At 42.9% G+C, this 26,081-nt stretch overlaps 1 long non-coding RNA gene across 1 annotated transcript in view; it reads right to left on the bottom strand.

Annotated features, from left to right (window-relative positions):
* Window positions 1-208: 208 nt before the first annotated feature.
* LOC310757426 overlaps window positions 209-26,081 on the bottom strand; it is a 37,617-nt gene continuing 11,744 nt past the window's right edge. The window contains exon 3 of the long non-coding RNA XR_014545193.1: window positions 209-315. This is a non-coding gene — a long non-coding RNA (uncharacterized lncRNA). The remainder of the gene's footprint in view (window positions 316-26,081) is intronic.

Raw genomic sequence — 26,081 nt, 5'->3', positions numbered from 1 at the left:
GCAAAAGGGGTTTAATGGATTTCTTCTTTTTTTAATAATATTTATTACTTTTCCAACAATTTAGACACTACAAAACAAAATAGACAATACAATACAATACAAAAACACCACACAACACTAACACATTAGACTAACACAACAAAATAAAAACAGTTTAAAACACATCATATAGTTTCATCATCCTATCCTTCCTTCACTTATCTCAACGACCTCCTCACACCTCCCTTTTTGTATTCCACTTCTGTTAATTGTTTCAGCAATTCCTTTCCATCTTCCTCTGTTTTCTATCCTATAATTATCTTAACATATTCTAACCTTATTTTTTCTTTTAATACTCTAATAATCTATTTGTACTTAATTCCTTATAACATTTCTACTAAAGCCATATAACTTCATTCCCACATTTTTCTAACATTCAGGGGTTAAATGGATTTCTAGGCCACAAAGCAAATACCTTGAGGTGCTTCCAATCTCCTCCTGGTTAATTTCCACAAAATGTAATTTCAGTTGAAACTTGTTTCCTCACATTATTTTCTAGAGTTGTATTTCCAAGTTCTAAAAAAGCAAAATCTGAGGTGTTAATAAGAAAAATGTCCCTGTAGCTGTAGTTCTTGGAAATTATTGGGTGGCGTTGGGCCAATAACTATTTATACGGTCACACGTACCCCAATCTCCAAGCGGTGAGAGACTTGAGGAATGCCTGCACTTATCCAGAGTTCAGTTTCTTTGGAATGGAAGTCAAGGGAGACGGTGGTGTTTTTAGGATATATGGTTTCATTTACACATATATACATTCTGAGCATAGGGTGGAGGGGCTCACAGCATAAACACTCCAGCAGAGCTTGCTTCCCCATTAGGTTTCCAGGGAAGCCCCCACCCACAGCATGGGTCCAGCACGGAGCAAGACATGCCTCAGTCTCCCCAGCTTCCAGCATGCGTAAAACTCACACGTGCCCAGCTCCCTGCCTCCCTGCCTCTTGGCCTATTGTGCCCATTCTAGGATAATAATAATAATAATAATAATAATAATAATAATAATAATAATAATTTATTATTTACACCCCGGCCATCTGGCTGGGCTTCCCCAGCCACTCTGGGCAGCTTCCAACCAAATATTAAAATACAGTAATACATCAAACATTAAAAGCTTCCCTAAACAAGGCTGTCTTCAGATGTCTTCTAAAAGTTTGGTAGTTGTTGTTCTCTTTGACATCTGGTGGGAGGGCATTCCACAGGGCGGGCGCCACTACCAAGAAGGTCTTCTGCCTGGTTCCCTGTAACTTGGCTTCTCACAGTGAGGGAACCGCCAGAAGGCCCTCAGCGCTGGACCTCAGTGTCCAGGTAGAACGATGGGGGTGGAGATGCTCCTTCAGATATACTGGACCATGGCATCCACCCAGGTGAGATGGGGAAAAGGCCCATCCATTTGACACTGTGGCCACAGAGCTCACTCTTTTGACATGTAAATTGTGGTACTGAACTGGACGGCTGCAGCCACTATCTTACACAGAAACATGTCCAGTGACTTCAAGTTACAAGAAAGGTGATTCTAACTGGCGGAAATGACTGGCAGAAGAAACTGAAGGTACATTTTTTCATCTTTGGTGGACTTGCCCGAAGATTAAGGCATTCTGGGAAATGATCTATAATGAACTTAAAAAGGTATTTAAATATACTTTCACCAAGAAACCAGAGGCCTTTCTCTTGGGTATTGTCGGCCAAGGGGTGTTAAAGACGGATATAACTTTCTTTATGTATGCTACAACAGCAGCTAGAATACTCATTGCGAAGTACTGGAAGACGCAAGAGCTACCCACACTGGAAGAATGGCAGATGAAGGTGATAGACTACATGGGCTTGGCAGAAATGACGAGCAGAATCCGAAACCAGGGAAGAGAAGCAGCGCAAGAAGAATGGAAAAAATTCAAGGACTATTTAAAGAAATATCACAAAGTTAATGAAAGTTAGAATGATGTTGGACTGGAAAGTAAATGGTTACTATTAGCAATGGTTAAGACAAGGAGAATAAGGAAGATTAGTTTAAATCTAAATTAAAATAAGGGAAGATTTGCTGAGTAATCGATAAGAATTTGGAATACAGAAAAGGGAGGCATGAGGAAGTCGGGGAAGAAAGGTATAAGAAATTAGGATATGAAATGGTACATGTTTTTTTTGTTTTGTTTTTGTCTTTGTATGTTTATGTATGTTATGCTTATATGGAAAAAATTCTTGAATAAAAATATTATAAAAAAAAAAAGAAATGACTGGCAGAATCCGAGACCAGGGAGAAGAGTCGGTGGAAGAAGATTGGAAAAAAATTAAAGATTATTTACAGAAACACTGTAAAATTAATGAATGTTAGAAGGATGCTGGAATGAAGTTATATGGCTTTAGCAGAAATGTTATAAAGAATTAAGTAAAAATATACTGTTAATGGGCCAAAGGGGGAAAAATAAGGTTAGATTGTGTTAAGATAAATTATAGGACAAAAACTGAGAAAGATGGAAAGGATTTGCTGAAATAGCTAACTGAACTAGAATACAAAAAAGGGAGGTGTGAGGAGGTCGTTGAAACAAGTAAATGAAAGACAAGATATGGAAAAACTGGATGTGTTTTTAATTGTTTCTGTTTTTGTTTTTGTTTTGTTAAGATAAGTAGTGTTTTTTTGTTTTTTATGTATTGTATTGTTTTGCTTTGTTTAACTCTTTTTCTTCTTTTTGTAATCTTTAAACTCTTAATAAATATTACTTTAAAAAAAAAGATTCTAACTAAGCATCAGGAAGAACATTCTGGCAGTAAAAACTGTTTGATGGTAGAATGGTCTCCCACGGGAGGTTGTGGACTCTCCTTCTTTGCAGGTTTTTAAGCAGAGATTGGATGCTTTCATAGAATCATAGAATCATAGAGTTGGAAGAGACCACAAGGGCCATCGAGTCCAACCCTCTGCCAAGCAGGAAACACCATCAGAGCACTCCTGACATATGGTTGTCAAGCCTCTGCTTAAAGACCTCCAAAGAAGGAGACTCCACCACACTCCTTGGCAGCAAATTCCACTGTCGAACAGCTCTTACTGTCAGGAAGTTCTTCCTAATGTTTAGGTGGAATCTTCTTTCTTGTAGTTTGGATCCATTGCTCCGTGTCCGCTTCTCTGGAGCAGCAGAAAACAACCTTTTCCCCTTTAGTGGAGATTCCTGCATTGCAGGGGGTTGGACTATAGATAAGCCTTGGTTATCCACCTCTACAATTCTGATTCTATGTTTAGAAGGTCTTATCATGCTTCCTTAGCAACAGGAGTGGAGAACCGCTTTATCTAGTCTGCTGGATCAAAAAGTGCCTCACCATCCACAGGCCACTTTTAGGGCCTGGGTACATCTTAGGATACCTAAGGCTGTGTCTTGGGCAGCACAAAACACCCAATTCATAGAAGAAAAACGGATGCTACTGAGAATTCCCCCTTTAAACATCAGGAAAACTATCCCCCCCAAAAAATACCACTCCCCCCCAAGAAACAGAAGAGCCCACCCTATTCCTATGGTTGTGAACTGTTTCAAATTTTAAATTGTTGTAACCTGAAGATGAAGTGTGGGTAATAATGATAAAACAACAGCAGGCCACAACCACATACATAAAAAATAAAGCAAGAAGAAAAGGCCACAAGGTCACAATTTTAAAATAAGGAACTGGAGGGGGCAAAGAGCCTTGGCAGTCATGAGGGGCATGTCTGAGGGCACTGTGGTGCCCCTGGTACCATGTTGGAGGACCTATTTTAAAAATCAGCACCTTGGGTTGTGCTCAAAAATGGCGGGGAGCCTGTGCTTGGGAAAGGGGCCTCAGCCTTTACCTGACACTTGGCTTCCTCCCCGCCATACAGACTTGATGGTTTCCGTGGAAATGTTCATTGCACAACGAGGCAATTGTAGAGAACGGGCCTGCATCCAGGAATATGAGCCAAATCTTCTCTTTAAACGTTTTTTTAAGCAAGCGCTGCTGTTAGCCTTATAAAATAGATGTCATTCAGGGCTCCTGTTGCCGTTTCAGCTGTTTGGCATTCTGTACAAGCTTGAAAAAGCCCCTTCACGTCTGTGCCGTGCACTTTTTGTGTGGAGATTTCCAACACCAGTGTGGCAAACTTTTGGGGAGCGTTCTGTTTCATCGTGTTTCCTCCTCTCTCTCTCTCTTCTCTCTCTCTCTCTTCCCATTTTTAGCTTTCCACTCCACCAAACAAGGTTTAAACTGAATCTATTTCTGCGTACACCCAGGGAGGGAGAACGAGAGAAAAATCCTCAGAGGGAGTGCCTGTTCTGTTGGCCTTCTTTCTTCATTTATCCCCTGGCTCTCCACATGCCACATATGCTAAATGGCATCCTACACACGCTGAAAAATTAATCCTGTTACCAGAGCGGCAACAGCCGTCGAGGATTCGTTAAGGAGTTGAGGCCAACAGTACAGCGGGAGCCCAATATATGACAAAGTGTTAATTTCTTAGTCAATCTTAAAGCTTTCTTTTTTAATAATAAAAATCACCTAAAGCAATTGAAGAAATTGCAAGGGGCCTGCAGGACCAGGCACTGGCTTGCTACTCCCTAGGTAATATGGTAGCAGTTATAACTGGTACATTCACACAACAACCCAGAATTCCCTTGGCCCACGATATCAGTCAACAGCGAGGGCCAAGCCCGTGCCACTGTCTGATAGAAAGCTCCCATATCTTTTGCTTCTACTCAGTCTGGGCAAATGGTTGCTGTATGTTTTCCCTCTGTGGTACTAAATGACTGGCTTTTGGCCTTACTCATACCCTCCAACATTCCTGTGAAGAACATCAGAACATGTGCCTTTTGGTGTCGTGCTCTCACAGGAGTCAGCTGGCTCACAACAGCACTGCACCATCACAAGAGCCAGCACTGGCTGCTTGCGGGTGGCGCTGTGGTCTAAACAACTGAGCCTCTTGGGCTTGCCAATCAGAAGGTCAGTGGTTCGAATCCCGGCAATGGGGTGAGCTCCCATTGCTCTGTCCCAGCTCCTGCCAACCTAGCAGTTCGAAAGCACACCAGTGCAAGTAGATACATAGGTACCACTGCCGCTGGAAGGTAAATGGTGTTTCCGTGTGCTCTGGCACTCGGTGTCCCATTGCGCCAGAAGCAGTTTAGTCATGCTGGCCACATGACCCGGAAAGCTGTCTGCGGACAAACACCGGCTCTCTGGGCCTGAAGCAAGATGAGCGCTGCACCCCATAGTCATCTTTGACTGGACTTAACTGGCTCATCCTCCTCCCCGAGTTCAGCAATGTCAGTGCTGGAAGGGGAACACAGGGCATTCCAGGATCCCATCAGAACCTAGGATGACTTCTTTAATTCTGGGGTGTCCCGGGCAAATCGGGACGTTTGAGGGTTATGCTAAAATAGTGATCCACGGCTCTTTTCCAGGTGGTGGCTATAGCTGCATGCCCAGAGTATTTTTGTCCAGCTCTCAGGCCAGCCTATGCAGGGCTCATAAAGGACATGGAAAGATAAGGCGTGATCAGCTGTGGGCAGCAAATGCTCCCATTACAACCCACCTCAATTTGGCAGGCTCGTTCACGATTTCTCTGGCTGGGTTGTTACAATCACGCAGGTGGCCCAGGGTCTCTGGTCCGCCTTTCAAAGCATTACCTAAGCCGTTGTTTCGATAGCATTGCTGAGATCTAATGCCGTCTGGAGCTGCAGTTATGGAGTTCATTTTGAAGCACTTGATTATACTTTGAGAAGAAATAGTCTCTCAGTCCAAGTCATTTTCTCAAGCACATTCCAAGAAAGGCCAGTCTATGGCTCAGTAAATACAACAGGCTAAGAAGTTATGAGCTATCAGGCTAAGCTGAATTGACTTACTGATATTACCTGCAATGAATGAGTTTTAGATGGGCTCTCATAAATAGAAGGCTACAGAGCCTGCGATTTTATGGATGTCTTGTACTTATCAATATATATGAGGAATGATGCTGTCGAGTTTGGAGGTGATACCATGCAAACCACACCACTGTCAGTTTAACTTTTTATGATTAAATATGCTGCTGTTAAAGGTTATTTAACATTTAATAAAGCTGCTCTTCTCGATAGCTGATAAGTGTCATCTTTTACATAATACCAGTGATGGAAATGGATGAGAAAGTCATTTTTTCCCCTTTTTTTAAAAAAATAAATAAATTAAAATTTACATTTAGATCTGTTCCAGTAATAGAATAATATTAGCTGGTTTTAAGACGCTTTAAATATTCTGATATGCACGAATTTACCTTTTAATGCCAACAACAGCTAGGTTCAATATATATTTTGTTCAAACCCACAGTGGAAACTTTTACATTTTCTTTTATGAAATGGGAAGTCCCATCAAATTATTTCTGGGGAAGGGAAGAAGGATGATCCAGCAGTCATCTCAATTTTCTAGCCTGATTCTGCAACTTTCTACTGATTTTCATATATATATATTTATTTCTATGCATACCTATTTAGAAGCAAGTTTCACCGAGTTCAATGGGACTTTCTCCCGGGTATTGCACAGAATTCCTGGCAATGGATATTTATGGGCAGCTGTCTAGCGCTGCTCTCGGGGCAGCATGTGGCAAAATGATAAAATCACAATTGGAAAGATGTCATTAAAAAAATCACAGCGAAACAACAACGAAACAGCGCAGTGCTAAAATGAAATGAAATATCGGGATAAAAGCTCGTGATTTTTTTCCATTGTTCAAAGCCACAGGACACCTCAATTCTCTCATCAAACATATGGCCCCAATCCAGATAAATATGACATGTAGGCAAATGCAGGAATTAGTGAGGTAATGTTTCCATCTATAATGCAATGCAAATGAATGTGTACACCCCACAAGTACAGTGGTACCTCAGGTTACATATGCTTCAGGTTACAGACTCTGCTGACCCAGAAATAGTGCTTCAGGTTAAGAACTTTGCTTCAGGATGAGAACAGAAATCGTGCTCCGGTGGCGCAGCAGCAGCAGGAGGCCCCATTAGCTAAAGTGGTGCTTCAGGTTAAGAACAGTTTCAGGTTAAGTACGGACCTCCGGAATGAATTAAGTACTTAACCTGAGGTACCACTGTAGTAAGTAGGGAGACCACATCAAATACCTCATATTTCTCAGTTAGGGACAGGCAGATATGTCAACTTTGGTCTCTCAGTTTCTCATTTTTCTGATCTTCCCTACATCCCACATCAATTTGTGGGGGAGAAATGACCATTCTCATGAAAATTTGTCAGCATTGTTGTGCAACTGTCTCCTACCGTACACATCTGGTACGGAATTTGTACACATTTCTGCAAAGCAACTTCCCATCGTACAATGCATTTTGTATGCTGTTTTTACCAGTATATGCTTTTAAATGCATAATTTAATTTATATGCAATTTTTGTACGCATTGCTTGGCTGGAGAAATGCATTGCAAAATGGCTGGCTTCCAGTTCACGTATTCCAATGGAACTGGGGGGAGAGGCACCAGCTAAATAACCCCATAATTTTCCCTATCTCAAAACAATTGCCCCCACCCTCCCAAAGTGACTGAAAGTCAGGTTGGAAAGGAGAGATGCCACCTTCCTCCAATCCAGGTCGTCCCCCCGCCCCAATTCAGCCTCCCTCCTCTGTTTCTTCTTTCTCCTCCTCTATCCCAACCTGCCATCCCAACCCAGTTTCAACAGCGGGGTTCCTGGCCTCTAGATCTCCACACAGAACATCCTTTGCCTCTGGCAGCAAAATGTCTTGGGCTGACCAAACTCATGTCACGCCCTCCACCCCCGCCTGGAACCCCGGATGAAATTTATACTTCCTCGATGAAATATATATTCCATTTTGACAGGCAAATGTAGAAAATAAATAGGGCAGAAATACGGGTTGCCTTTCCCCATAAAACACCCTGTGATTTCCTCCTCTAATTTTTTTTTAACCTTCTCAAGCACTTTAAAGGCCTCCCCTATCTCTTCGCGGCAGAGGCGAAGGAGGGCAGCAAATTATGACACAGTAATTATGATGATGGATGAGGAGGCAGTCCGCTATATTAGATACACTCCTTGCATAAAAATCCTGGCGCTATGAGATTGCATACCCCACTAAGCAGGATGCTCGAGATTGTAATGGCCAATATAGATTAACAACATTAGGTTAAGGCAGAATAATTATTCTTCTCTTTCCATTTGCCATTCCTCCTTTGCCGGCCTCCCTCTCTCCCTGTGGCCCCTCCGCTGCTTCTCTCCATTCCAGCACTCCTTGTTTGCAAGGTGCAATCTGTAGATCAGGCTGACACCAAGGTAGGTTCTCTGGAGTAAATCAAAAGCAGCTCTGTCAAAATCAGGAGAGACGAACCAGCGTAAAGTAAGGTGCAAAGAATGAAGGATAGGCTTGCCCTGCCTGCTGCTAATTAAAGGTTGTGTTCTGCTTGCTTTCTCTGTCTCGTATAAACAGTGGGGAAGAGCGATTGATGGACCCACGGCGAAATCTCCTCTGCCTTGCTCAAAATGTATGTATTAGGGTGTACGTGGCGGGGGGAGGAGGAGGAGGAGGGAGGGGGAATCTGACAAACCTGTCTCAGCAAAAGAAGCACAAAGGAGTGTGTAGATTTTCGCAAGCCTGCCGCTGCTTAGGAAACAAAGCATCGTATATTTTCTCCCTTTCCTAATTAATTTCGCCTGCAAGAAGAAAGTCGTCGTCATTTCGCTCTCCCCCTTCTCACTCCCACAATGCATCTACAAGTTGACTTTTCTTATTCATAATGAACCATGATGCGGGCCATTTTTATTCCTTTCTCCCATACAGAGAGATTCCCAGCTCATCTCGGCACTGGTTGACGAGGAGGAGGGACAATGGCAGTACAGTCCCCTGGTGGTGTTGCTGTGCTTATCGGGACATTGATGTGGCAGGTGTTTCCGCAAGGCAAAGGGAGCTCCAGGTGTGTGGCGGCTCTGCAGGTGCATGCACACACCTCCAGGGTCACCACCTGCTCTCTCTACCTTTGTGAGAACCTTCCATTCACTATATACAGTGGAACTATTTACAGGCATTCTAATTATAGCGCACAGGTCAAGGATGGAATCTGCCGCCACAAAGCCATCACATGCACCCTCATTATTCCCCAGTGGAACCCTGCAAAGAGCAATGATCTTCTTTCATGAAAACCAGCCTCTGTGAAGCTTCTGCTCTCTTACTTTCTCTTACTTCAGGTGCGGAGAACCTGCGGCCTTCCAAATATTGAAGGACTCCAATTCGCAGTGGATGGGATGATGGGAGCTGGAGTTTGACAACATCTGGAAGACCATCTGTTTCCCATCCCAGTCATAATAATAATAATAATAATAATAATAATAATAATAATAAATTTACTTATACCCCGCCCATCTGGCTGGGCTTCCCCAGCCACTCTGGGCAGCTTCCAAAAAAATATTAAAATACTGTAATACATCAAACATTAAAAGCTTCCCTAAACAGGGCTGCCTTCAGATGTCTTCTAAAAGGTAGTTGTTGTTCTTTTTGACATCTGGTGAGAGAGTGTTCCACAGGGCAGGCGCCACTACCGAGAAGGCCCCCTGCCTGGTTCCTGTAACCTCGCTTCTCGCAGTGAGGGAACCGCCAGAAGGCCCTTGGCGCTGGACCTCAGTGTCTGGGCTGAACGATGGGGGTGGAGACGCTCCTTCAGGTATACAGGGCCAAGGCTGTTTAGTTACTTCACGTGACTTCTCCCTTGTCCTTTGCTACGTGCATCCTTCCAGAAAAAAGCACTGAAACTAGTTAAAGGACTTGATGACTATTAGCCATGCTGGCTATGCTCTGCCTCTGTGGTCAGAGGCAACAATGCTTCTGAATGCCAGTTTCTGGAAACTGTAGGAGAGGAGAGTGCCCTTGCCCTGGTTGGCCACTGTGAGAATAGGATACTGGACTAGATGGGCCATTGGCCTGATCCACAGACTTTTCTTCTGTTCTTAAAACCTTCACTGCAGGCATGGCATTCTGCGTAGGATATGGAGTCTGGAGTGCCTCAGTTTATGATGGACACATACGCTTGGGAGCAGACATACTCCATGAACATAGACTGAGGTGTGCAACCAGTGATAACTTGCAAAGAAGCCGGAGAAACATATTATGAGAACGCTCTCTCGCTGTTTGTGGTGGCTGCAGAGCCTTTTGTTTTTCAAAAGGCCCTTAAAGGCTTGTTTGCTTCCTGAGCCAATTTCTATCTGATTATGAACAGACAGAAGAAGCCAATTCCGCTAAGGACATAAAGATAGGCTTGGGTGAACAAGAGTAGCTGATAATTATTCACCTAGCGTATTGGGGACAGGGGATATTGGATAATGCCATGGTGAGATATCACTCACCTCCTGAGAAAAGGCCACAGTAGACATGATACTGAATATTGAGTAATTGAGGCAGCAGTAATGAATCTCAGAGGGGTTCATAGCCCCGTGGAGGGCAGTTGGCCTCTTCTGACTGCAGTGCAAAGGAACTTGGAGAATGCTGGGCGAATGTGATCTTTGCAAATCCCTATACAAAATAACCCCCCCAAAAAAACACGAGGAGCCATGCGAGGATTAGACAAAAGGCCCATCTAGCATCCTGTTCTCACAGTGGCCCTCCAGATGTTGTTGACGTTATCATTGTTATTGTTATTATGGTTATATTCCGTAACCACCCTTCACCAAAAGGTCCCAGGGTGGGTCATAACAAAACAACGGTATTGTTAAAAACAATACAGAATACAACACCAAACAAAAGTGCAGTTCAAAACAGAGAATAAAGGTAGGTGCTAAACACACAGGAAGCCCACAAACAGAAGATGAGCACAACAGCACTCTCCCATCTTGTGTTTCCCAGCAATGGATATTCATGGGTATTCCATCTCCAATTCTGGAAGCAGTGCACAGCTGTCTTAACTAGTGGCTATTGATAGCTTCGTCCTCCCTGAATTTGTCCAAATCACTCTAAAGGCCAATCAAGTTGGTGCCCATCACTACCTCTTGAGGGAACTAATTCCATAGTTTAACTCTGTGCTGTGTGAAGGAGTACTTTCTTTTGTTTCTCCTGAATCTTCTGATGTTCAGCTTCATTGAATGTCTCCAAGTTCTAGTGTTATGTGAGATGGATAAAAGCTCCATGCATACTTCTATACACTTATGTGTTGTGATGTCAGCTGGATAGCTCAGCTGGTTAGAGCATGGTGCTGATAATGCCAAGGTTGCAAGTTCGATCCCTGGGCAGCTGCATATTCCTGGGGTTGGGCCCCATCATCCTCAGGGTCCCCTCTACAATTCTATTATTCATTTCCCCACTCACATGCTTTTTTTTTGCAGAGACTAAAAATCCCCCCATATTGTAGCCTTTTTTGATGGGAGAATGTTCCACCACCATGATAATTTCGAATGCCCCTTTATGCCCTTTCCCCAGCTCTACAATGTATTCTTTGAGGGGCAGTAACCAGAACTGTGCACAGGTATTCCAAGCACAGTTTGTGCCACAGATTTTTGCAATGGCGTTATGATCCTTCCAGTTTTATATCAATCCCTTCCCTTAATGATCCCTAGCATGGAATCCAACTTTTCACACCACCTGCACACTGGTTTGACGTTTTCTTCAGGCTATCCACCATCACTGCAAGATCTCACTCCCAGTCAGTTGCCACTAGTACAGACCCCATTAGCATTACAGTGGTACCTCGGGTTAAGTACTTAGTTCGTTCCGGAGGTCCGTTCTTAACCTGAGACTGTTCTTAACCTGAAGCACCACTTTAGCTAATGGGGCCTCCTGCCGCCGCCACGCCGCCAGAGCACGATTTCTGTTCTCATCCTGAAACAAAGTTCTTAACCTGAAGCACTATTTCTGGGTTAGCGGAGTCTGTAACCTGAAGCGTATGTAACCTGAAGCGTATGTAACCTGAGGTACCACTGTATGTGAAATCTGGAGATATGTATGTATGTATGTATGTATGTATGTATGTATGTAACCTTGGAGGTCATCCAGGGCAGCCCCCTGCTCAATCTAGGATCTGCAATCCAGGATGCAACTACTGCATCCCTGACATAGGAACCTAGGGAGATGCATTATACCCAGTCAGACCAAATGGTCCAAGCAGCTCACCATTGTCTACACTGATTGTCAGTGGCTCTATGGGGTTTCAGACAGGCACTCCTTTCTGGCCCTACCTGGAGATACCAGCGATTGAAGCTGCAACCTTCTGCATGCAAAGCATACACACTATCCATGAGCTACAGCCATTACCCTATGGCCCTCCAGCCTCTACTTATAATATGGGAAGAGAGCCCACCATCTCCCAAGGCAGGCTGTCCCACTGTAAGACAGATCTTTCCATTAAAGAATGATGCTCAGCAGAAATATCTTTCCCTGCAATTTCAACCCGTTGGTTCTTGTCCTGCCCCATGGAGCAACAGACAGGCAATGTGTCTGCTCCATCCTCTGTGTGAAGGACCTTCATAGACTTGATGGCAGCTGTCATGCCTCCTCTTAATCTTCTCTTCTTCATCCCAAGCTCTTTCAACCATTCCTTATAGCACCCGATTTCCAGGACCCCTTCGCATCCTGGTCCCCCTTCTCTGGAGACACTTTAATTGATCGGTCTCTGTTTGAAATGTGGCACTCAGAACCAGACACAGTGCTCCAGACATGGCCTGAGCAGTGCAGAATGGAACGAGTGTTAGTGTGGAACAATTGTTTCCTGTGATCAGGACCCTCTGCTCTTGTTAGAGCAGCCAAAGATTGCGTGAGTTTTTAGAGCTAATATTATTCATATGCACAGGCTCAGAGGATAGTCAGAGCCCCAGGAACTGCTTCCCATAAAGTAAAAAAAAGCTTCATTTTGAAGCGTCTCTGAATCCCTCAAGCAGCATGAAAACACACAGCATGTCACGGAAACAGAGTTGAAGCAAAGCCATAAAGAAGGAGAAGCTGTCTGTGAGTTAGGTGACAGAGACTGAAAGGGCTAGAGATTACTTCTGTAGTACGTTATCAATCCTGAAGACTGAAGATAATAGAGATGATAATACAAAAAACAGGCTTGCCGTGAATTTATGAATTGGCAAGTCACTTTCTTCTAACAGCCCACAGTAAATCACCAGGAGCACCTCCTTCTCTGCATTCTACTCCTGTTCTTTTGCCTTTCTGGGTTTTGTTTTGTTTTTTTCATCCTATCCTGCTACTCGATTTGCTCTCCTTCCCCTTCAGCTAGGGAGAATATTTCTCAGCAGATGATCTCATTAAGCCAACTTGGTGCTGAAGTTTGGGTTTCCAGTATTGCACCACGGTCCTGAAAACATTTTTCGCCCTACCACAGTTCTTACTTGGGGACAAGTCGCACAGAAATGGTTAGAATTATAGAATCGGCAGGGCTCGCCTCCTGTGTAAACGTGCCAAGGGTTGGGCTGCTTGCTCAACTAATTGGCCAAGGTGAGCAGACTGAAACAAAGAAAGCTAAGGTCGTTGCTCTGTTCTATGAGAAAATACATGTCACATCCCACTAGGGATGGGCAGATTTTGTCAATACAGGCTTTCCCCGCCCCTTTCTCGTTTTTATAGGCTTAAGTTCACTTCTGTACATTTCCATGTGAGTTTGCAACAACAACAAAAAAACACCCCAAACCCACATCCTCATACAAATTCATCCGTAGTGTGAATTTCCCCTAATGTACACATTTTTGTATGCATGCTTGCTTAATATACAGTAATGCATGTTTTTATTATATATATTTTTACTAACATGCATTTTTAGGCACACTTTTCACTAGTTTTTTTTATTGTTGTTGTTGTTGTTCACACTGCTTGGTTGGAGAGCCACAAATTCACAGAAGTACAAATTTTGAAAGATGAACGAGTTTCGGTTTGTATAATGTTTCGGGCACTGCAGATTAGGTAAGCTTGTGTTTGAATGTGAACTGAGTTGAATTGCTCCTCCATTCCCCAGAGTCCCACTGTCTTCTGATGCTTCACACAATGACCCAAAGCAGAGAGGGGCATCTACTGATGTGGGTCGCTGGGATGTGGGTACCTTACAGATGTCAACACATTCAGAGGTGCCATTGAGCCAGCCACAGGGATAGGACTTTCAACACCTGACTCTGCCCTTGATGAGGTAAACTGCAATGGAGGAACCAGATGCCAGTTTTATTTTATTCCTTTCCAATAATTCTTCCCTTCTTCACAAATGATTTTAGGGGCAATTTACATGGATAACAAAACCACATAGGCTGGTGGTCTTCGGCCTAGTGCAAGAGGTGAGGCCAACCCACTCTTAATTGGCCAAATCATTATTTTGTTATGAAATGTGCATTTACTCTTTTTTGCTATTTTTTTAGGTTAAAGTAAAAATCGAATCAAGTCCAATCATTATTTTCTACTAGCTTTCTCCTCACAGAAAGTAAGCTTTTGACTGCTTCAGCCCTAGCAGCTAACATTATATCTTTGCCATCCTCCTGAGGACTCTGCTGGCTCAATTTTTACAGTTCAACCACACATTATCAGTATTACTTTTGAGCTCTGCTGGAAAAAATAATACAATAACACATACTGAGCAACTATGCCTGGAGATTTGACCAGTCTTTCCTTCTCTAAAGCAATCATTCGCTTTTTGTGCTTCTGTCTGTTCCTTTAAATACAAATTATCAAATGATAGCTCAGTTGGTTAGATCACAGGCCTGGTAACACCAAGGTTGCAGGTTCAATCTCTATATGGGACCCTGTGGCACTTTTTCCAACCATTCTGAGCTTTGGCCCGCCTGACCTTCTTGCCTGCAACTTTTGGCTACTTGTGTATGCCATTCCTTCATGATTTCTCCTTTCTTCCAATTTTTATACATGCCCTTCTTACATCTGTAAGCCCCTTATGCAGCCACACCGGTTTCTTTAGATGCCTCCCACATTTCTTTTCGTGTTGGAATTGTCTGTCTTTGTGCCTTCAATATTTCACCTTCAATAAACTCCCACCCATCTTGGACTCTGTTCTCTTTGAGTATTTCTGACCATGGGAAGCTCAACCAGTAGTTCCTTAAGCTTTTGGAAATCAACCTTCTTAAAGTCCAGAGTACATGCAGCTGCAGGGTTCACCATGAGATGCACACTATGCCTAAACCTAGCTAACATGTTTAAGCCAAAAACGTGTTCCTGAATAAGTATCTATTCTGTTTGAGCCACACATTTGCTAGTGAGCAGGTGGCATAAAAATAAAAGTTTGCTGAGCCCTGGATAAATGTCTGGAGACGAGTTCAGTGGTAACACATATCTACAGATGGGGGAGAAATTTGATCCAGTTCACACGGAAAAGTGAATTTACTTAATTTGCACTTTCCGAAACAAATATGTGAACACAGCCATCCTTTGAAATTCACTCTTCTCTGAATTGTGCAATGCAGTTCTCCAGCCCGGTAATGTGTACCAAATAAAATGTTCATGAAAAAAATGAGAACCTGAGAGAAATCGACAGATTTTCCCATCCCTATACCCAGGTATGTCCAAAGTCCGTTTTGGGGGCCTAATGTGGCCCACTGGTCGGTGTAATCCGGCCCCTGTGGCAGTTTATTTCCTGAGGTAAAATCCTAAAAAAACCTCAACAACTTTAATCCTTAAAAAAGCTCAACGACTTCAACCCTAAAAAAAAAAAAGGTTACAACTTTGGCCCTTCACTTCATCAAATCTGGCCCTCTTTGAAAAACGTTTGGACACCACTGTAATACAATGGTACCTTGGGTTAAGTACTTAATTCGTTCTGGAGATCCGTTCTTAACCTGAAACTGTTCTTTACCTGAAGCACCACTTTAGCTAATGGGGCCTCTTGCTGCCGCTGCGCCGTCGCTGCACGATTTCTGTTCTCATCCTGAAGCAAAGTTCTTAACCTGAAATACTATTTCTGGGTTAGTGGAGTCTGTAACCTGAAGCGTATGTAACCCAAGGTACCACTGTATCTATTCCGTTTTCGGAGACCAGAAATAGAGGCCATGTCTGACATACGCAGTATATTTTTATTCCTGGATATCTGCACTTTTAACATTCATTCACCCCTGCGTGGAAAGATTGCTGCCTGGTATTCTAGAAGAAGAAACAACTCTGAGAGCTCCTTAAAGATGCCACAGCATTCAGCAGCCATCCCTTGCTCCCTATTAAAAACAACAACGCGCCTTTGCTGATGGCGTCCTTTTCTTTCAATTCGCTTCACAGCCCCTGTACAGCTTGTGTATCAAAATAACTGTCAATACACTGGAGCCTACACTCTGAGCTTTGGCTAGGTTTGGAGAAGAGGGAGGTGTTGTTTTGTACAAGTGGTTTCTTGAAGAACCTTCTGCTACCCAAGCAGTGAATCAAGTAACAGATAATAAGGTCTTCTGGGAGGCTCTCTAAGGAGGTCTTGGGCTACTGAGAAGGTTTATAGCAGGTCCAGAAATGCAGGAAGCCAAGTTCTTGGGTTGCCCCAAGAACCCAAAATACATAAATGTGTTCCATCTCCTTCAGCTGGGTGAAGATTTGAGCAATTATTTGATGCACTGGTTAAAATCACTAAGGAGGTTCACGGCAGAATAACATCTTAAATTGTATTCTGCATGACTGACTTACATGCTAGGGCCTGCATCCCATTAGAATATTGTTTTTTTCCCTTTAGAAACACAAGGAACTAATTCAGAGTAAGAAAATGGGATCTTTTTCTAACTGATTGCACTCTTGGATTCTGTAAAAGCAAGGGTGAATTGTGCTTCATGTGCAAATTCCTGTCACATCCAGAATGGTGTATTGTTTCAATTTGTAGAGAAAGCCAGGCATGGCTGGAGGATAAATTGGCCCTTTGCCGATTTCAGCATGTACCTACTGACTTTGCACTTCCTAAACCAACGTAGGCAAACTGAAATGCAGCCCTCCTTTGGATTTCACTGTGATGCAGTTCTCCAACCCAAGAATGTGTACAAAAAACGAGGCTATATTCGAGGAAAGTGTACCAAAAAATCCTGTCTGTGTGAAACAGATGCATTAAATGGAGTAAACCTGGCTGCAAAAAAATTGCATATTAAGAGAACTCTGCATGGAGGTGAGCACAAATGCTTCTGCAAATTTTTTTTCAAATAATATTTATTATTTTCAGTAGATAAACATAATAATAAAAAAGATTAACAATAATATAAACAAACAGAGAATAAAAGAAAAAGAGAAAAAAGAAAAAAGATACATACAGCATATTACCACTTAATTAATTAAAATTAAGTACCATCCATCTTCATAAACATAATATTTGACTTCCTCGAATCTCTTCCATCCGAATTTCTTAGTAATTATATGTAGCAGTTTCCAATATCAGTGTTTCAAAAGACCATATCACAGTCCTAATTATATTACATAACTTTCCTTATTGTACATTTTCTTATTTATAAATTTAATTCCAGTTTAATCCTAGGCTTAATTGTTTACATATCTTTAATATTACAATATTTATTCAAATAGTCTTTAAATTTCTTCCAGTCTGCTTGATGTTCCTCTTCTTTCTGGTCGCGGATTCTCCCGGTGAGATCAGCCAGCTCCATAAACGCCATCATCTTCATCTGCCATTCTATGCTTCTGCAAACTTTTTTATTAAAAAAAAAAAAAGCAAAACAGATGAACAAATAGGCTGACCTGAACTTACTTAAGATGAGAAATTGAGCAAAACTGAAAATGGCAAGTTTCTCCAAAGTCTAACCTATACAGAGAAACAAGCAAGAATACCTGCCTAAGCACCCTCAGAACATAAGAAAAGTTGGCTAGATCAAGCCACAGGCCCATCTAATGCAGCATGCTGGTCTCACAGTGGCCAACCAGTTGTTTGTCATCTGAGATAAGGTATCTACAGCATGTGAGTGTTATGTGGATTTCTGAAGGGTCCTTTCTTAGATTAGGTTGGGCAAAAGGTAGATCATCAGAATCTCTTGGAATCCAGGAGATTTGCAGTAGATCAGCCAGTGCTTCTTTCTAATTTCCAATTGTTTAATGAAAATAAAAGGACTTTTTGCACCTCAGTTGGGCTGCTGAAATGAAGGCAGCTTTGAGGAACAGACTTTTGCATGTGAGCTCAGTTCAGTTCTGGCACTCAAATCAAATTCCTAGGCTAAAAATGTGCTCGTGGGAACCCTGTTCTGTAATTCAAAGTGTACGTCTTTTGAGCTGTATGCCTCCGGTCAGTAGATCTTGGTGTTTAAGTAGAAAACAAAGTAGACCCAACAAGCCTAAACCCACCCTTGCTTTAAGTTCAGGCAGCCTATGTGGGGACTGCATTAAAGAGCACACTTCCATGATTTTAATATTTTGTTGTGAGCCACTCAAAGTGGCTGGGGCAACCCAGTCAGATGGGCAGCATATAAATAATAAAACCATCATCATCATTATTATCTTCTTAAAGAAAAGGTTAGAAAAAGAATAACCGACGAAAATAATGGAAGTAACAGAATACCATCTCTGGCCTTGATTAAACAAAAGGGAAGAAAGGGAAGTTGGAAAAACTCAAAGATGCCATAGCAAATGAATCTTAATGAGCAATGAATATGACTCACGAAATATTGAACTTTGTCTGGAAGAATCTAGGCATTGATAGGAATGGGCTGAGCAGACTTAGTGGGGTACAGAAATGTTTCTTTTTCTTTTCTTTGTCCTTTCTTAAGGGCAAGTACAGTAATCATTTCTTAAGAATGCAGACCCCATATCAGTTTTGCTGGCCCCTTGTTATGAAAGCACTCAGAAAGAGCGATCGCTGAGATCTGCTGGGTGAGTTCAATGGGGGCTCCGTTCTGGAAACCGCAAAATAACAATAACAAGCAGCGCCAGTGTGAACACAAAGATAAAACAGAGCACACACACGGGCAGAAAAGAAAGAAATTGTTTTACTTCTTTTGCCCCGAACCAAGTGATAGGATTAGTAATATTTGGCTTCAGAATTTAGCTCGAATTAATCCTTTGAAATGATGAATAAAAAATGTTTAAAGAGGCCTCTGACTATCGAATGCAGGGATATAATGAGGGATGTCTCACCAAGCCAAGACAGAGAGAGAGGAGATGGAGGAGAAGAATAAATATTCATAAGGAGATTTAAAGGCATCATATGCTACAGCCACTTGCAAACTTTCTTATTCTTTACAATAAGTATTGAGATTTTAGATGGGACAGAACTTGTGGGTGTGGTGGGGTACAGCTTGTTAGAATTCCTGATCCATGCTTGCAGTCATGGTGTTGTTGTCTATCACATGATGGTGTATGTTTTGACTCCACAGAGTGGGAAGTGACGGAGACAGGATGTTTGTGTTACTGTGGTCCATGTAGTGGGACTACTGTCCTTTGTTCTTTTTCTCTTTGCTGTCTGATGCTAGAGAGAGAGGGAGCCATGCTGCAGTGCTCTGTGTGTGTGTTTATATGTAAATAAAGTAGATTAGCCAAAATGCTGAGTTGCTGAGGTCTGTTACGCAACTGCGCAAACTCTGCGGATCCCTAAGTGTGACGATGTCTGTTGGCATCGGTCGCTGTGATGTTCGGGCTAAAGAAAGCTTTTGAAACTCCAGAACAATCGGCCAGGAGGGAGAGAACACGCCAGTCGGGCATGTGTCTCTGCCAGGGTCCTACTCGAGTGTAGGCTGAACTCCTGACACAGCTATCCATTTCCATTACGTTCAACTCACCACATTTCCACATCAGTTAGCGATTTTATTTTTGTTTTTGAAGTCTTCACAAAAATACTAGGATGGTGCTGAACATGGTGCTGTTTCATTGGGGGGAGGGGGGCTTTCAGGGAAGAAGTACTTCCTAAAACCTTTTCCTCTCATTTCCTGTTCGCTGTCTACTCACTACCCCACCTGTTTCTTATGCCTCTGTTCCTTATGGCTTTCTTCCTCAGAATGTAATCCAAACCTGTCAGGAAATGCAAAGCAAGCATGATGAGATGGTGACGTTACGTGTAGCCAATCAGATTTGGCTCTATGCTGACATCATGAATCCAGTTCAGAATGAGGGCAATGCCTCCCAACCTCACCCTGATGAGTGAACACTTTTGCCCCCTAACAGTGTGACTCCTTTAAAAATTGCCATAAATTTGGGGAGGGGGGGTACTACTCTTGCTTTATTTTTATTTTTTTGTGAAACACACACACCGTTTCAACACAGCTCTGCATAAATTCTGTGCAGAAATACATTTTGTCTAATTCCGCTATTCTTCCAATCTCTCTGGATTTTGTTTTCGAGTCATGAGGTGCCCTGAGCCTTTGGGATAGTGGAGAATTAAAAAAAAAAATACAAATGTGAAGTGAAGGACACGAGGCAGGAGTTGATAATGCAGGAGAGCTGCGCACAGGTGAGCTGCAAGCAAGCTGCCGGCCAGCTCTGTGGAGCCTCCTTTTATTGACACAATATGCAAACCCAGGCAGATACATTTTGGGCTGTGACCTTTACACATCTTCCAGTCCCGAGATCGTGGGGTGGTAACAAAGCTATTTTGGCACCTGTTTCCACTGCGTCATTTTCCCCTTGCACAGTGCATGACGAAGGAGACAAAAGGTCTCAGAGACAAAGGTTACAGACAGGGCACCGCAGACTACTGAGACCGCAAAAGGTTAGACAGAGGGCAAGATGTTCAGACAGCTGTGGCTTTGTCTGTGAGGCGGACTGTGCCCCGCACCCCGAGGTCACACTTGCAGGCAGGCTGAGGCTGCCTGGGGAAGGGAAGTGTGCTCCAGACCCAGCGATCATTCCTACACAAATGGTGTAAAAAACAACCACAACACCCTCCTATTCGGATGTATCCTTAATAATCACCAGGACAGAGGTGCCTTGAAATTCAAGGTACCCCAACAAATTCCTAGCCAACTGATCTAAGGTCTGCAATTGAATTTTAATGCAAGGTTTCATCCGGATCCATTCGTATACAATATTGCATTTCCAAAATATGGTTTGCCCCCCCACACACACACACACCTTGCTCTGTTTGCAAAGTGATTTACAAAGTGCAGGGCCAGGGCTGAAGTGCTTTGCAAAAAGGGAATAAATAAGTGATGAAAGCTCAGATTTGTGGTTTAATCTCTCCATGTGCACCAATGGGCATTAAGCATATTTTGCTGGCATCAGGAAGGGGGGGATGAGTTGTAAATTTGTTTTCCATCTAATAGAGACTAGCCAATTTTATCATCAGCAAAATTATTTGGAGTGCGCTTAAGAACAATTTTTTTTCTCCCCTGCGTTGCTACATCGAGTTAGTATTATTGGAAGAACACATAATTTGCTTGACACATTTTTCATTATGCTTCAAAACAGCTCGAGTCCACTTTTTTTTTAATGAGCTAATGGTTGATATTTTTCCTGAGCACTGTCTGCCCTTTAGTCATTAAGTAGCAAAATGTTTACTCCAGTAAAATGCATCTTTCTCAGGGATTATTAATCATCGTTTATTGAGAAGTAATCAGTTAGATAGTTTACTTTCCCACCCCTTTTTAAAAATTAAAATGCTGAGATATTCATTTTTATTTTTTATTTTTTGTTGCAATGAAAATCAAACCAGTAATTACCATATTTACTTTTCATTTATGGGGGAATAATCTGTTTTAATTAAGCCTAACTGAAGAACTTTTATCAGATGTAATTATCCCCGTCGATAAATATGTCTCCACTAATTACATTTAACCATGGGATTTATAGCTCTTAAGTCATTTGGTAGGAAACATAATAAATCTTTAGTAATACATGCTAAATTGCTATAAATTAATTCAGATCATTAACATAATAAACAAATTAGGATAATTTCCCTTAATTAGTTTGGGTGGTTAGCACAAAATCCCAGGCAGAAAACTCAGTGGTGGTAATCAAGACTTTCATCCACAGTTTTTGGAGATATGCTTTTATAATAGATCATTCGAAAAATTCAAACAGAAGCAAGATAGTTTCCACAACACAGCATGCACTTCCTTACCTGAATATTTCATGAACAGGCCCGGCTTTTACATTTTACAAACTCAACTAAATGCAAAATCTAAGGTAGTTCACACCTATTACGCTGCAGCACATCAAAACTTCCCAAAAGAATTAACAAGGCTGCATAACAAAGCTACTTCTTCAACATTATCTGTTGTAGTCATCAGGCAACATGAAACAGTGTGTAATTTATTCTACTGCACAAAAGAACACCAGTGTGCCATTTGCAGCAGAACAGGGCTGCCACACTTTTTTTGCCAATTCTGTTTCAGGTTAAGGCAGGGGTAGGCAAACTAAGGCCCGGGGACCAGATCCAGCCCAATCGCCTTCTAAATCCGGCCTGTGGATGGTCCGGGAATCAGCGTGTTTTTACATGAGTAGAATGTGTCTTTTTATTTAAAATGCATCTCTGGGTTATTTGTGGGGCCTGCCTGGTGTTTTTACATGAGTAGAATGTATGCTTTTATTTAAAATGCATTTCTGGGTTATTTGTGGGGCATAGGAATTCGTTCATATATATTTGTCAAAATATAGTCCGGCCCCCCACAAGGTTGAGAGACAGTGGACCGGCCCCCTGCTGAAAAAGTTTGCTGACCCCTGGGTTAGGGCCTTTGTTTGTTTGTTGCATTTATATTCCACCCCCCAAGGTGGTGTATATGGTTTCCCCCCTCTTCACTAAATCGTCACAGCCTTGCTGTGTAAGTTAGTCTGTGACTGGCCCAAGGTCACCCAGTGAGCTTCATGGCCAAGTGGGGGATTTGAACCCTGTTTCTCCACCCCCATCATTCTGCCCAGACACTGAGGTCCAGCACCGAGGGCCTTCTGGCGGTTTCCTCACTGAGAGAAGCCAAGTTACAGGGAACCAGTGGCACCCGCCCTGTGGAACGCCCTCCCGCCAGATGTCAAGGAAATAAACAACTATCTGACTTTTAGAAGACATCTGAAGGCAGCCCTATTTAGGGAAGTTTTTAATGTTTGATGTTTTTGTCGTGTTTTTGATATTCTGTTGGGAGCCACCCAGAGTGGCTGGGGAGGCCCGGCCAGATGGGCAGGGTATATGTAATAAATTGTTGTTGTTGTTGTTGTTGTTGTTGTTGTTGTTGTTGTTGTTGTTGTTGTTGTTCCCAGGTCCTAATGTGACACTCTGCCATTATACCATGCAGGCTGGTGGATCGCTTGAGCTCAGGAACTTGGGGTTGCTGTGGGCTATACTGACTGGGGTTGAATCTACACAGATATAAAGAACGCTGTGAAAATGCTTTTTAAAATGACATTCTCACAGTAGCCATCCAAAAGCATTTATAAACCGCTTGATATTTTATATTTTATTTTAAAACTCTCTAGGCGGTGCACAATATAAAAGCACACAATATCATTAAAACAAAAAAAAATGCAACCTAAAACTAAATCCCTAAATGGCTTTTGCCCTGTATACCTGAAGGAGCGTCTCCACCCCCATCACTCAGCCCAGAAACTGAGGTCCCCCTCCGAGGGGCTTCTGGCGATTCCCTCACTGAGAGAAGCCAAGTTACAGGGAACCAGTGGCACCCGCCCTGTGGAACGCCCTCCCATCAGATGTCAAGGAAATAAACAACAATCCGACTTTTAGAAGACATCGGAATGCAGCCCTGTAAAGGGAAGCTCTTTATGTTTGACGTCTTACTGTGTTTTAATATGTTGCAAGCCACCCGGAGTGGCTTGAGTAACCCAGTCAGATGGGTGACTTATAAATAAACCATCATCATCATCAGTGCTTTTTTTTCTGGGAGGACGCGGAGGGGAGGACGCATACCCCTAAACATTTTGTGAATCTAAGTTTGGCCTCACTGAGGGGCGGGTGGCACTGTGGGTTAAACCACAGAGCCTAGGGCTTGCCGATCAGAAGGTCAGCAGTTCGATTCCCCGCGATGGGGTGAGCTCCCGTTACTCGGTCCCTGCTCCTGCCAACCTAGCAGTTTGAAAGCACGTCGAAGTGCAAGTAGATAAATAGGTACCGCTCCAGCGGGAAGGTAAATGGTGTTTCCGTGTGCTGCTCTGGTTCGCCAGAAGCGGCTTAGTCATTCTGGCCACATGACCCGGAAGCTGTACGCTGGCTCCCTCGGCCAATAAAGCGAGATGAGCGCTGCAACCCCAGAGTCGGCCATGACTGGACCTAATGGTCAGGGGTCCCTTTACCTTTACCTTTAGGAAAATGAGAGTATCCCTAAACATTATTTTTTTAGGGAGGGGAAGCACTGATCATCATCATTATTACAATAAAACGGCAGCATAAATTTATCTCACTGCACCACTGGTGGAAAAATGTTCCCAAGTCTGATATGGCTGAATTGTGGACAGCTCGGTTGAAACCAGAGTTGTGCAAGTTAATATGTATTGTGCTAGTTAACAACAGTAGTAGGAAAATTAGGAGCAGGGGTGAGGGGGAAGAGAGAGAGAATGCTCAGCAGGAGCAGAAACACCAAGAAGCATTTGTTAGAGTGATGAAACAATAAAAAAGAGAAAAGATTCAGAGAAGTCTAGAGGTGCCCTGCTGTTCATTTGGCACAGCTTGTCATAGGGAAAGAACAGTTTGTGGAAGTCGGTATCGAAAGCTTGCCAAATGCCTGGTACTCGGAGATGAAGTCAGCACACCCGTGTGTGCTATCTGATGCGGTTTCTGATGCACTACAGCCTTCATACTTTGCCTCTGTGCTCATAATGGGGCAGGTGCCTGCCAAGAGCTCAAATGCATTGTGTACACATGGGCTGTTCACCACCATTATGTGCTTCACTTTCCACGAAGAACAAATCAAAGTCTTTGAGGTTGATCCTGTTAGGATCGTCCTATTCTTGTGTATGACCCTGGTAGAGACACATGCCCGACTGGCATGTTCTCTCCCTTCTGGTCAATCGTTCGGGAGCCTCAAAAGCTTTCTTCAGCCCTAACTTCACAGCGACTGATACCAAGAAGCATCAGCACACTTAAGGATCTGTAGAGTATTTGTAGTTTGCGTAGCAGAACTCAGTAGCACAGCATTTTGGCTAATCTACATTTATTTACATATAATACACTCGGAGCATTCTATTTTAGCTCCTTCCTCTTTCTCATCAGACAGCAAAGAGAGAAAGAAACAAAGGACAATAGTCCTATATTCCAGAACACAGTAGCATCATAACATCCTGTCTCCGCCACTTCCCACACTGTGGAATGAAAACATACACCTTCATGTGATAGACAACAATCTCATGACTGCAAACATGGAGCAAGAATCCTAACAGATCCTGCCTTCCCTGCCTGCAGTGAATGACTTCCGCTTGCAAGGCAAAGCTCTGACCCATCAAAGTTCGAGGCATCCTGCTAGTTTTCAGTGCATTTCCCTGATCACTTTCCTAACAGCAAAAAGCCAGTTTCTTTTTTAAAGTGGACTTGCTCCACTAGAGCGGCAGAGTGCTTCAACCCACTTTAATTACGGACTCAGGTGGTGCTGTGAGTTAAATCACAGAGCCTAGGACTTGCCGATCAGAAGGTTGGCGGTTCGAATCCCTGCGACGGGGTGAGCTCCTGCTGCTTGGTCCCTGATCCTGCCAACCTAGCAGTTCAAAAGCACGTCAAGTGCAAGTAGATAAATAGGTACACCCCCCCCCCAAAGAATACTGACATTCTGGAGGTGTCCTTCAGATGGATAGGAAGAGACTGCAGACCTAGTTGGGTTGGGCTCTGCTGGGTGTTATCAGGTTACACACAAGTCCCCCTCATGTAAGGCATTTCTGTGTTCACTGCAGAGTCTGGCCCCCTTCCTGCAACAACCATGTGTTGCCCATGATGAGGGATGGAGCTGAGATTTGACCCACTTTGCCTTTAAAGGTGAACCTAACAAATCTACACTTTCTGAAAATTCCAGATATGCCCACCAGCACCAAAAGGATAGTTATTCCTTCAGGTTTGGTTTTTTTTTGTTTTTTTTTTTTTTGGTTTTTTAAATCCCATTGCCAAATGTTGTGGACACTCCAGTCCTGGGACAGATTCATCCCATATGCTAAAAAGGTCTAAGCAAAAAAAATACAAACAAAAAAAACATATAGCAACACGAAAACTTAAAAACGAGGTATAGGCAGAACTTGAGAGCTGGCAAGGTGACTAAGTTAAGCATTCTGGCTTTTGTACTCT

Source organism: Podarcis filfolensis, assembly GCF_964270895.1.
Source record: "Podarcis filfolensis genome assembly, chromosome: 2".
Taxonomy (NCBI): Eukaryota; Metazoa; Chordata; class Lepidosauria; order Squamata; family Lacertidae; genus Podarcis; species Podarcis filfolensis.
Note: the sequence above shows the minus strand (reverse complement) of the source record. Positions and strands in the feature narration are given on the sequence as shown.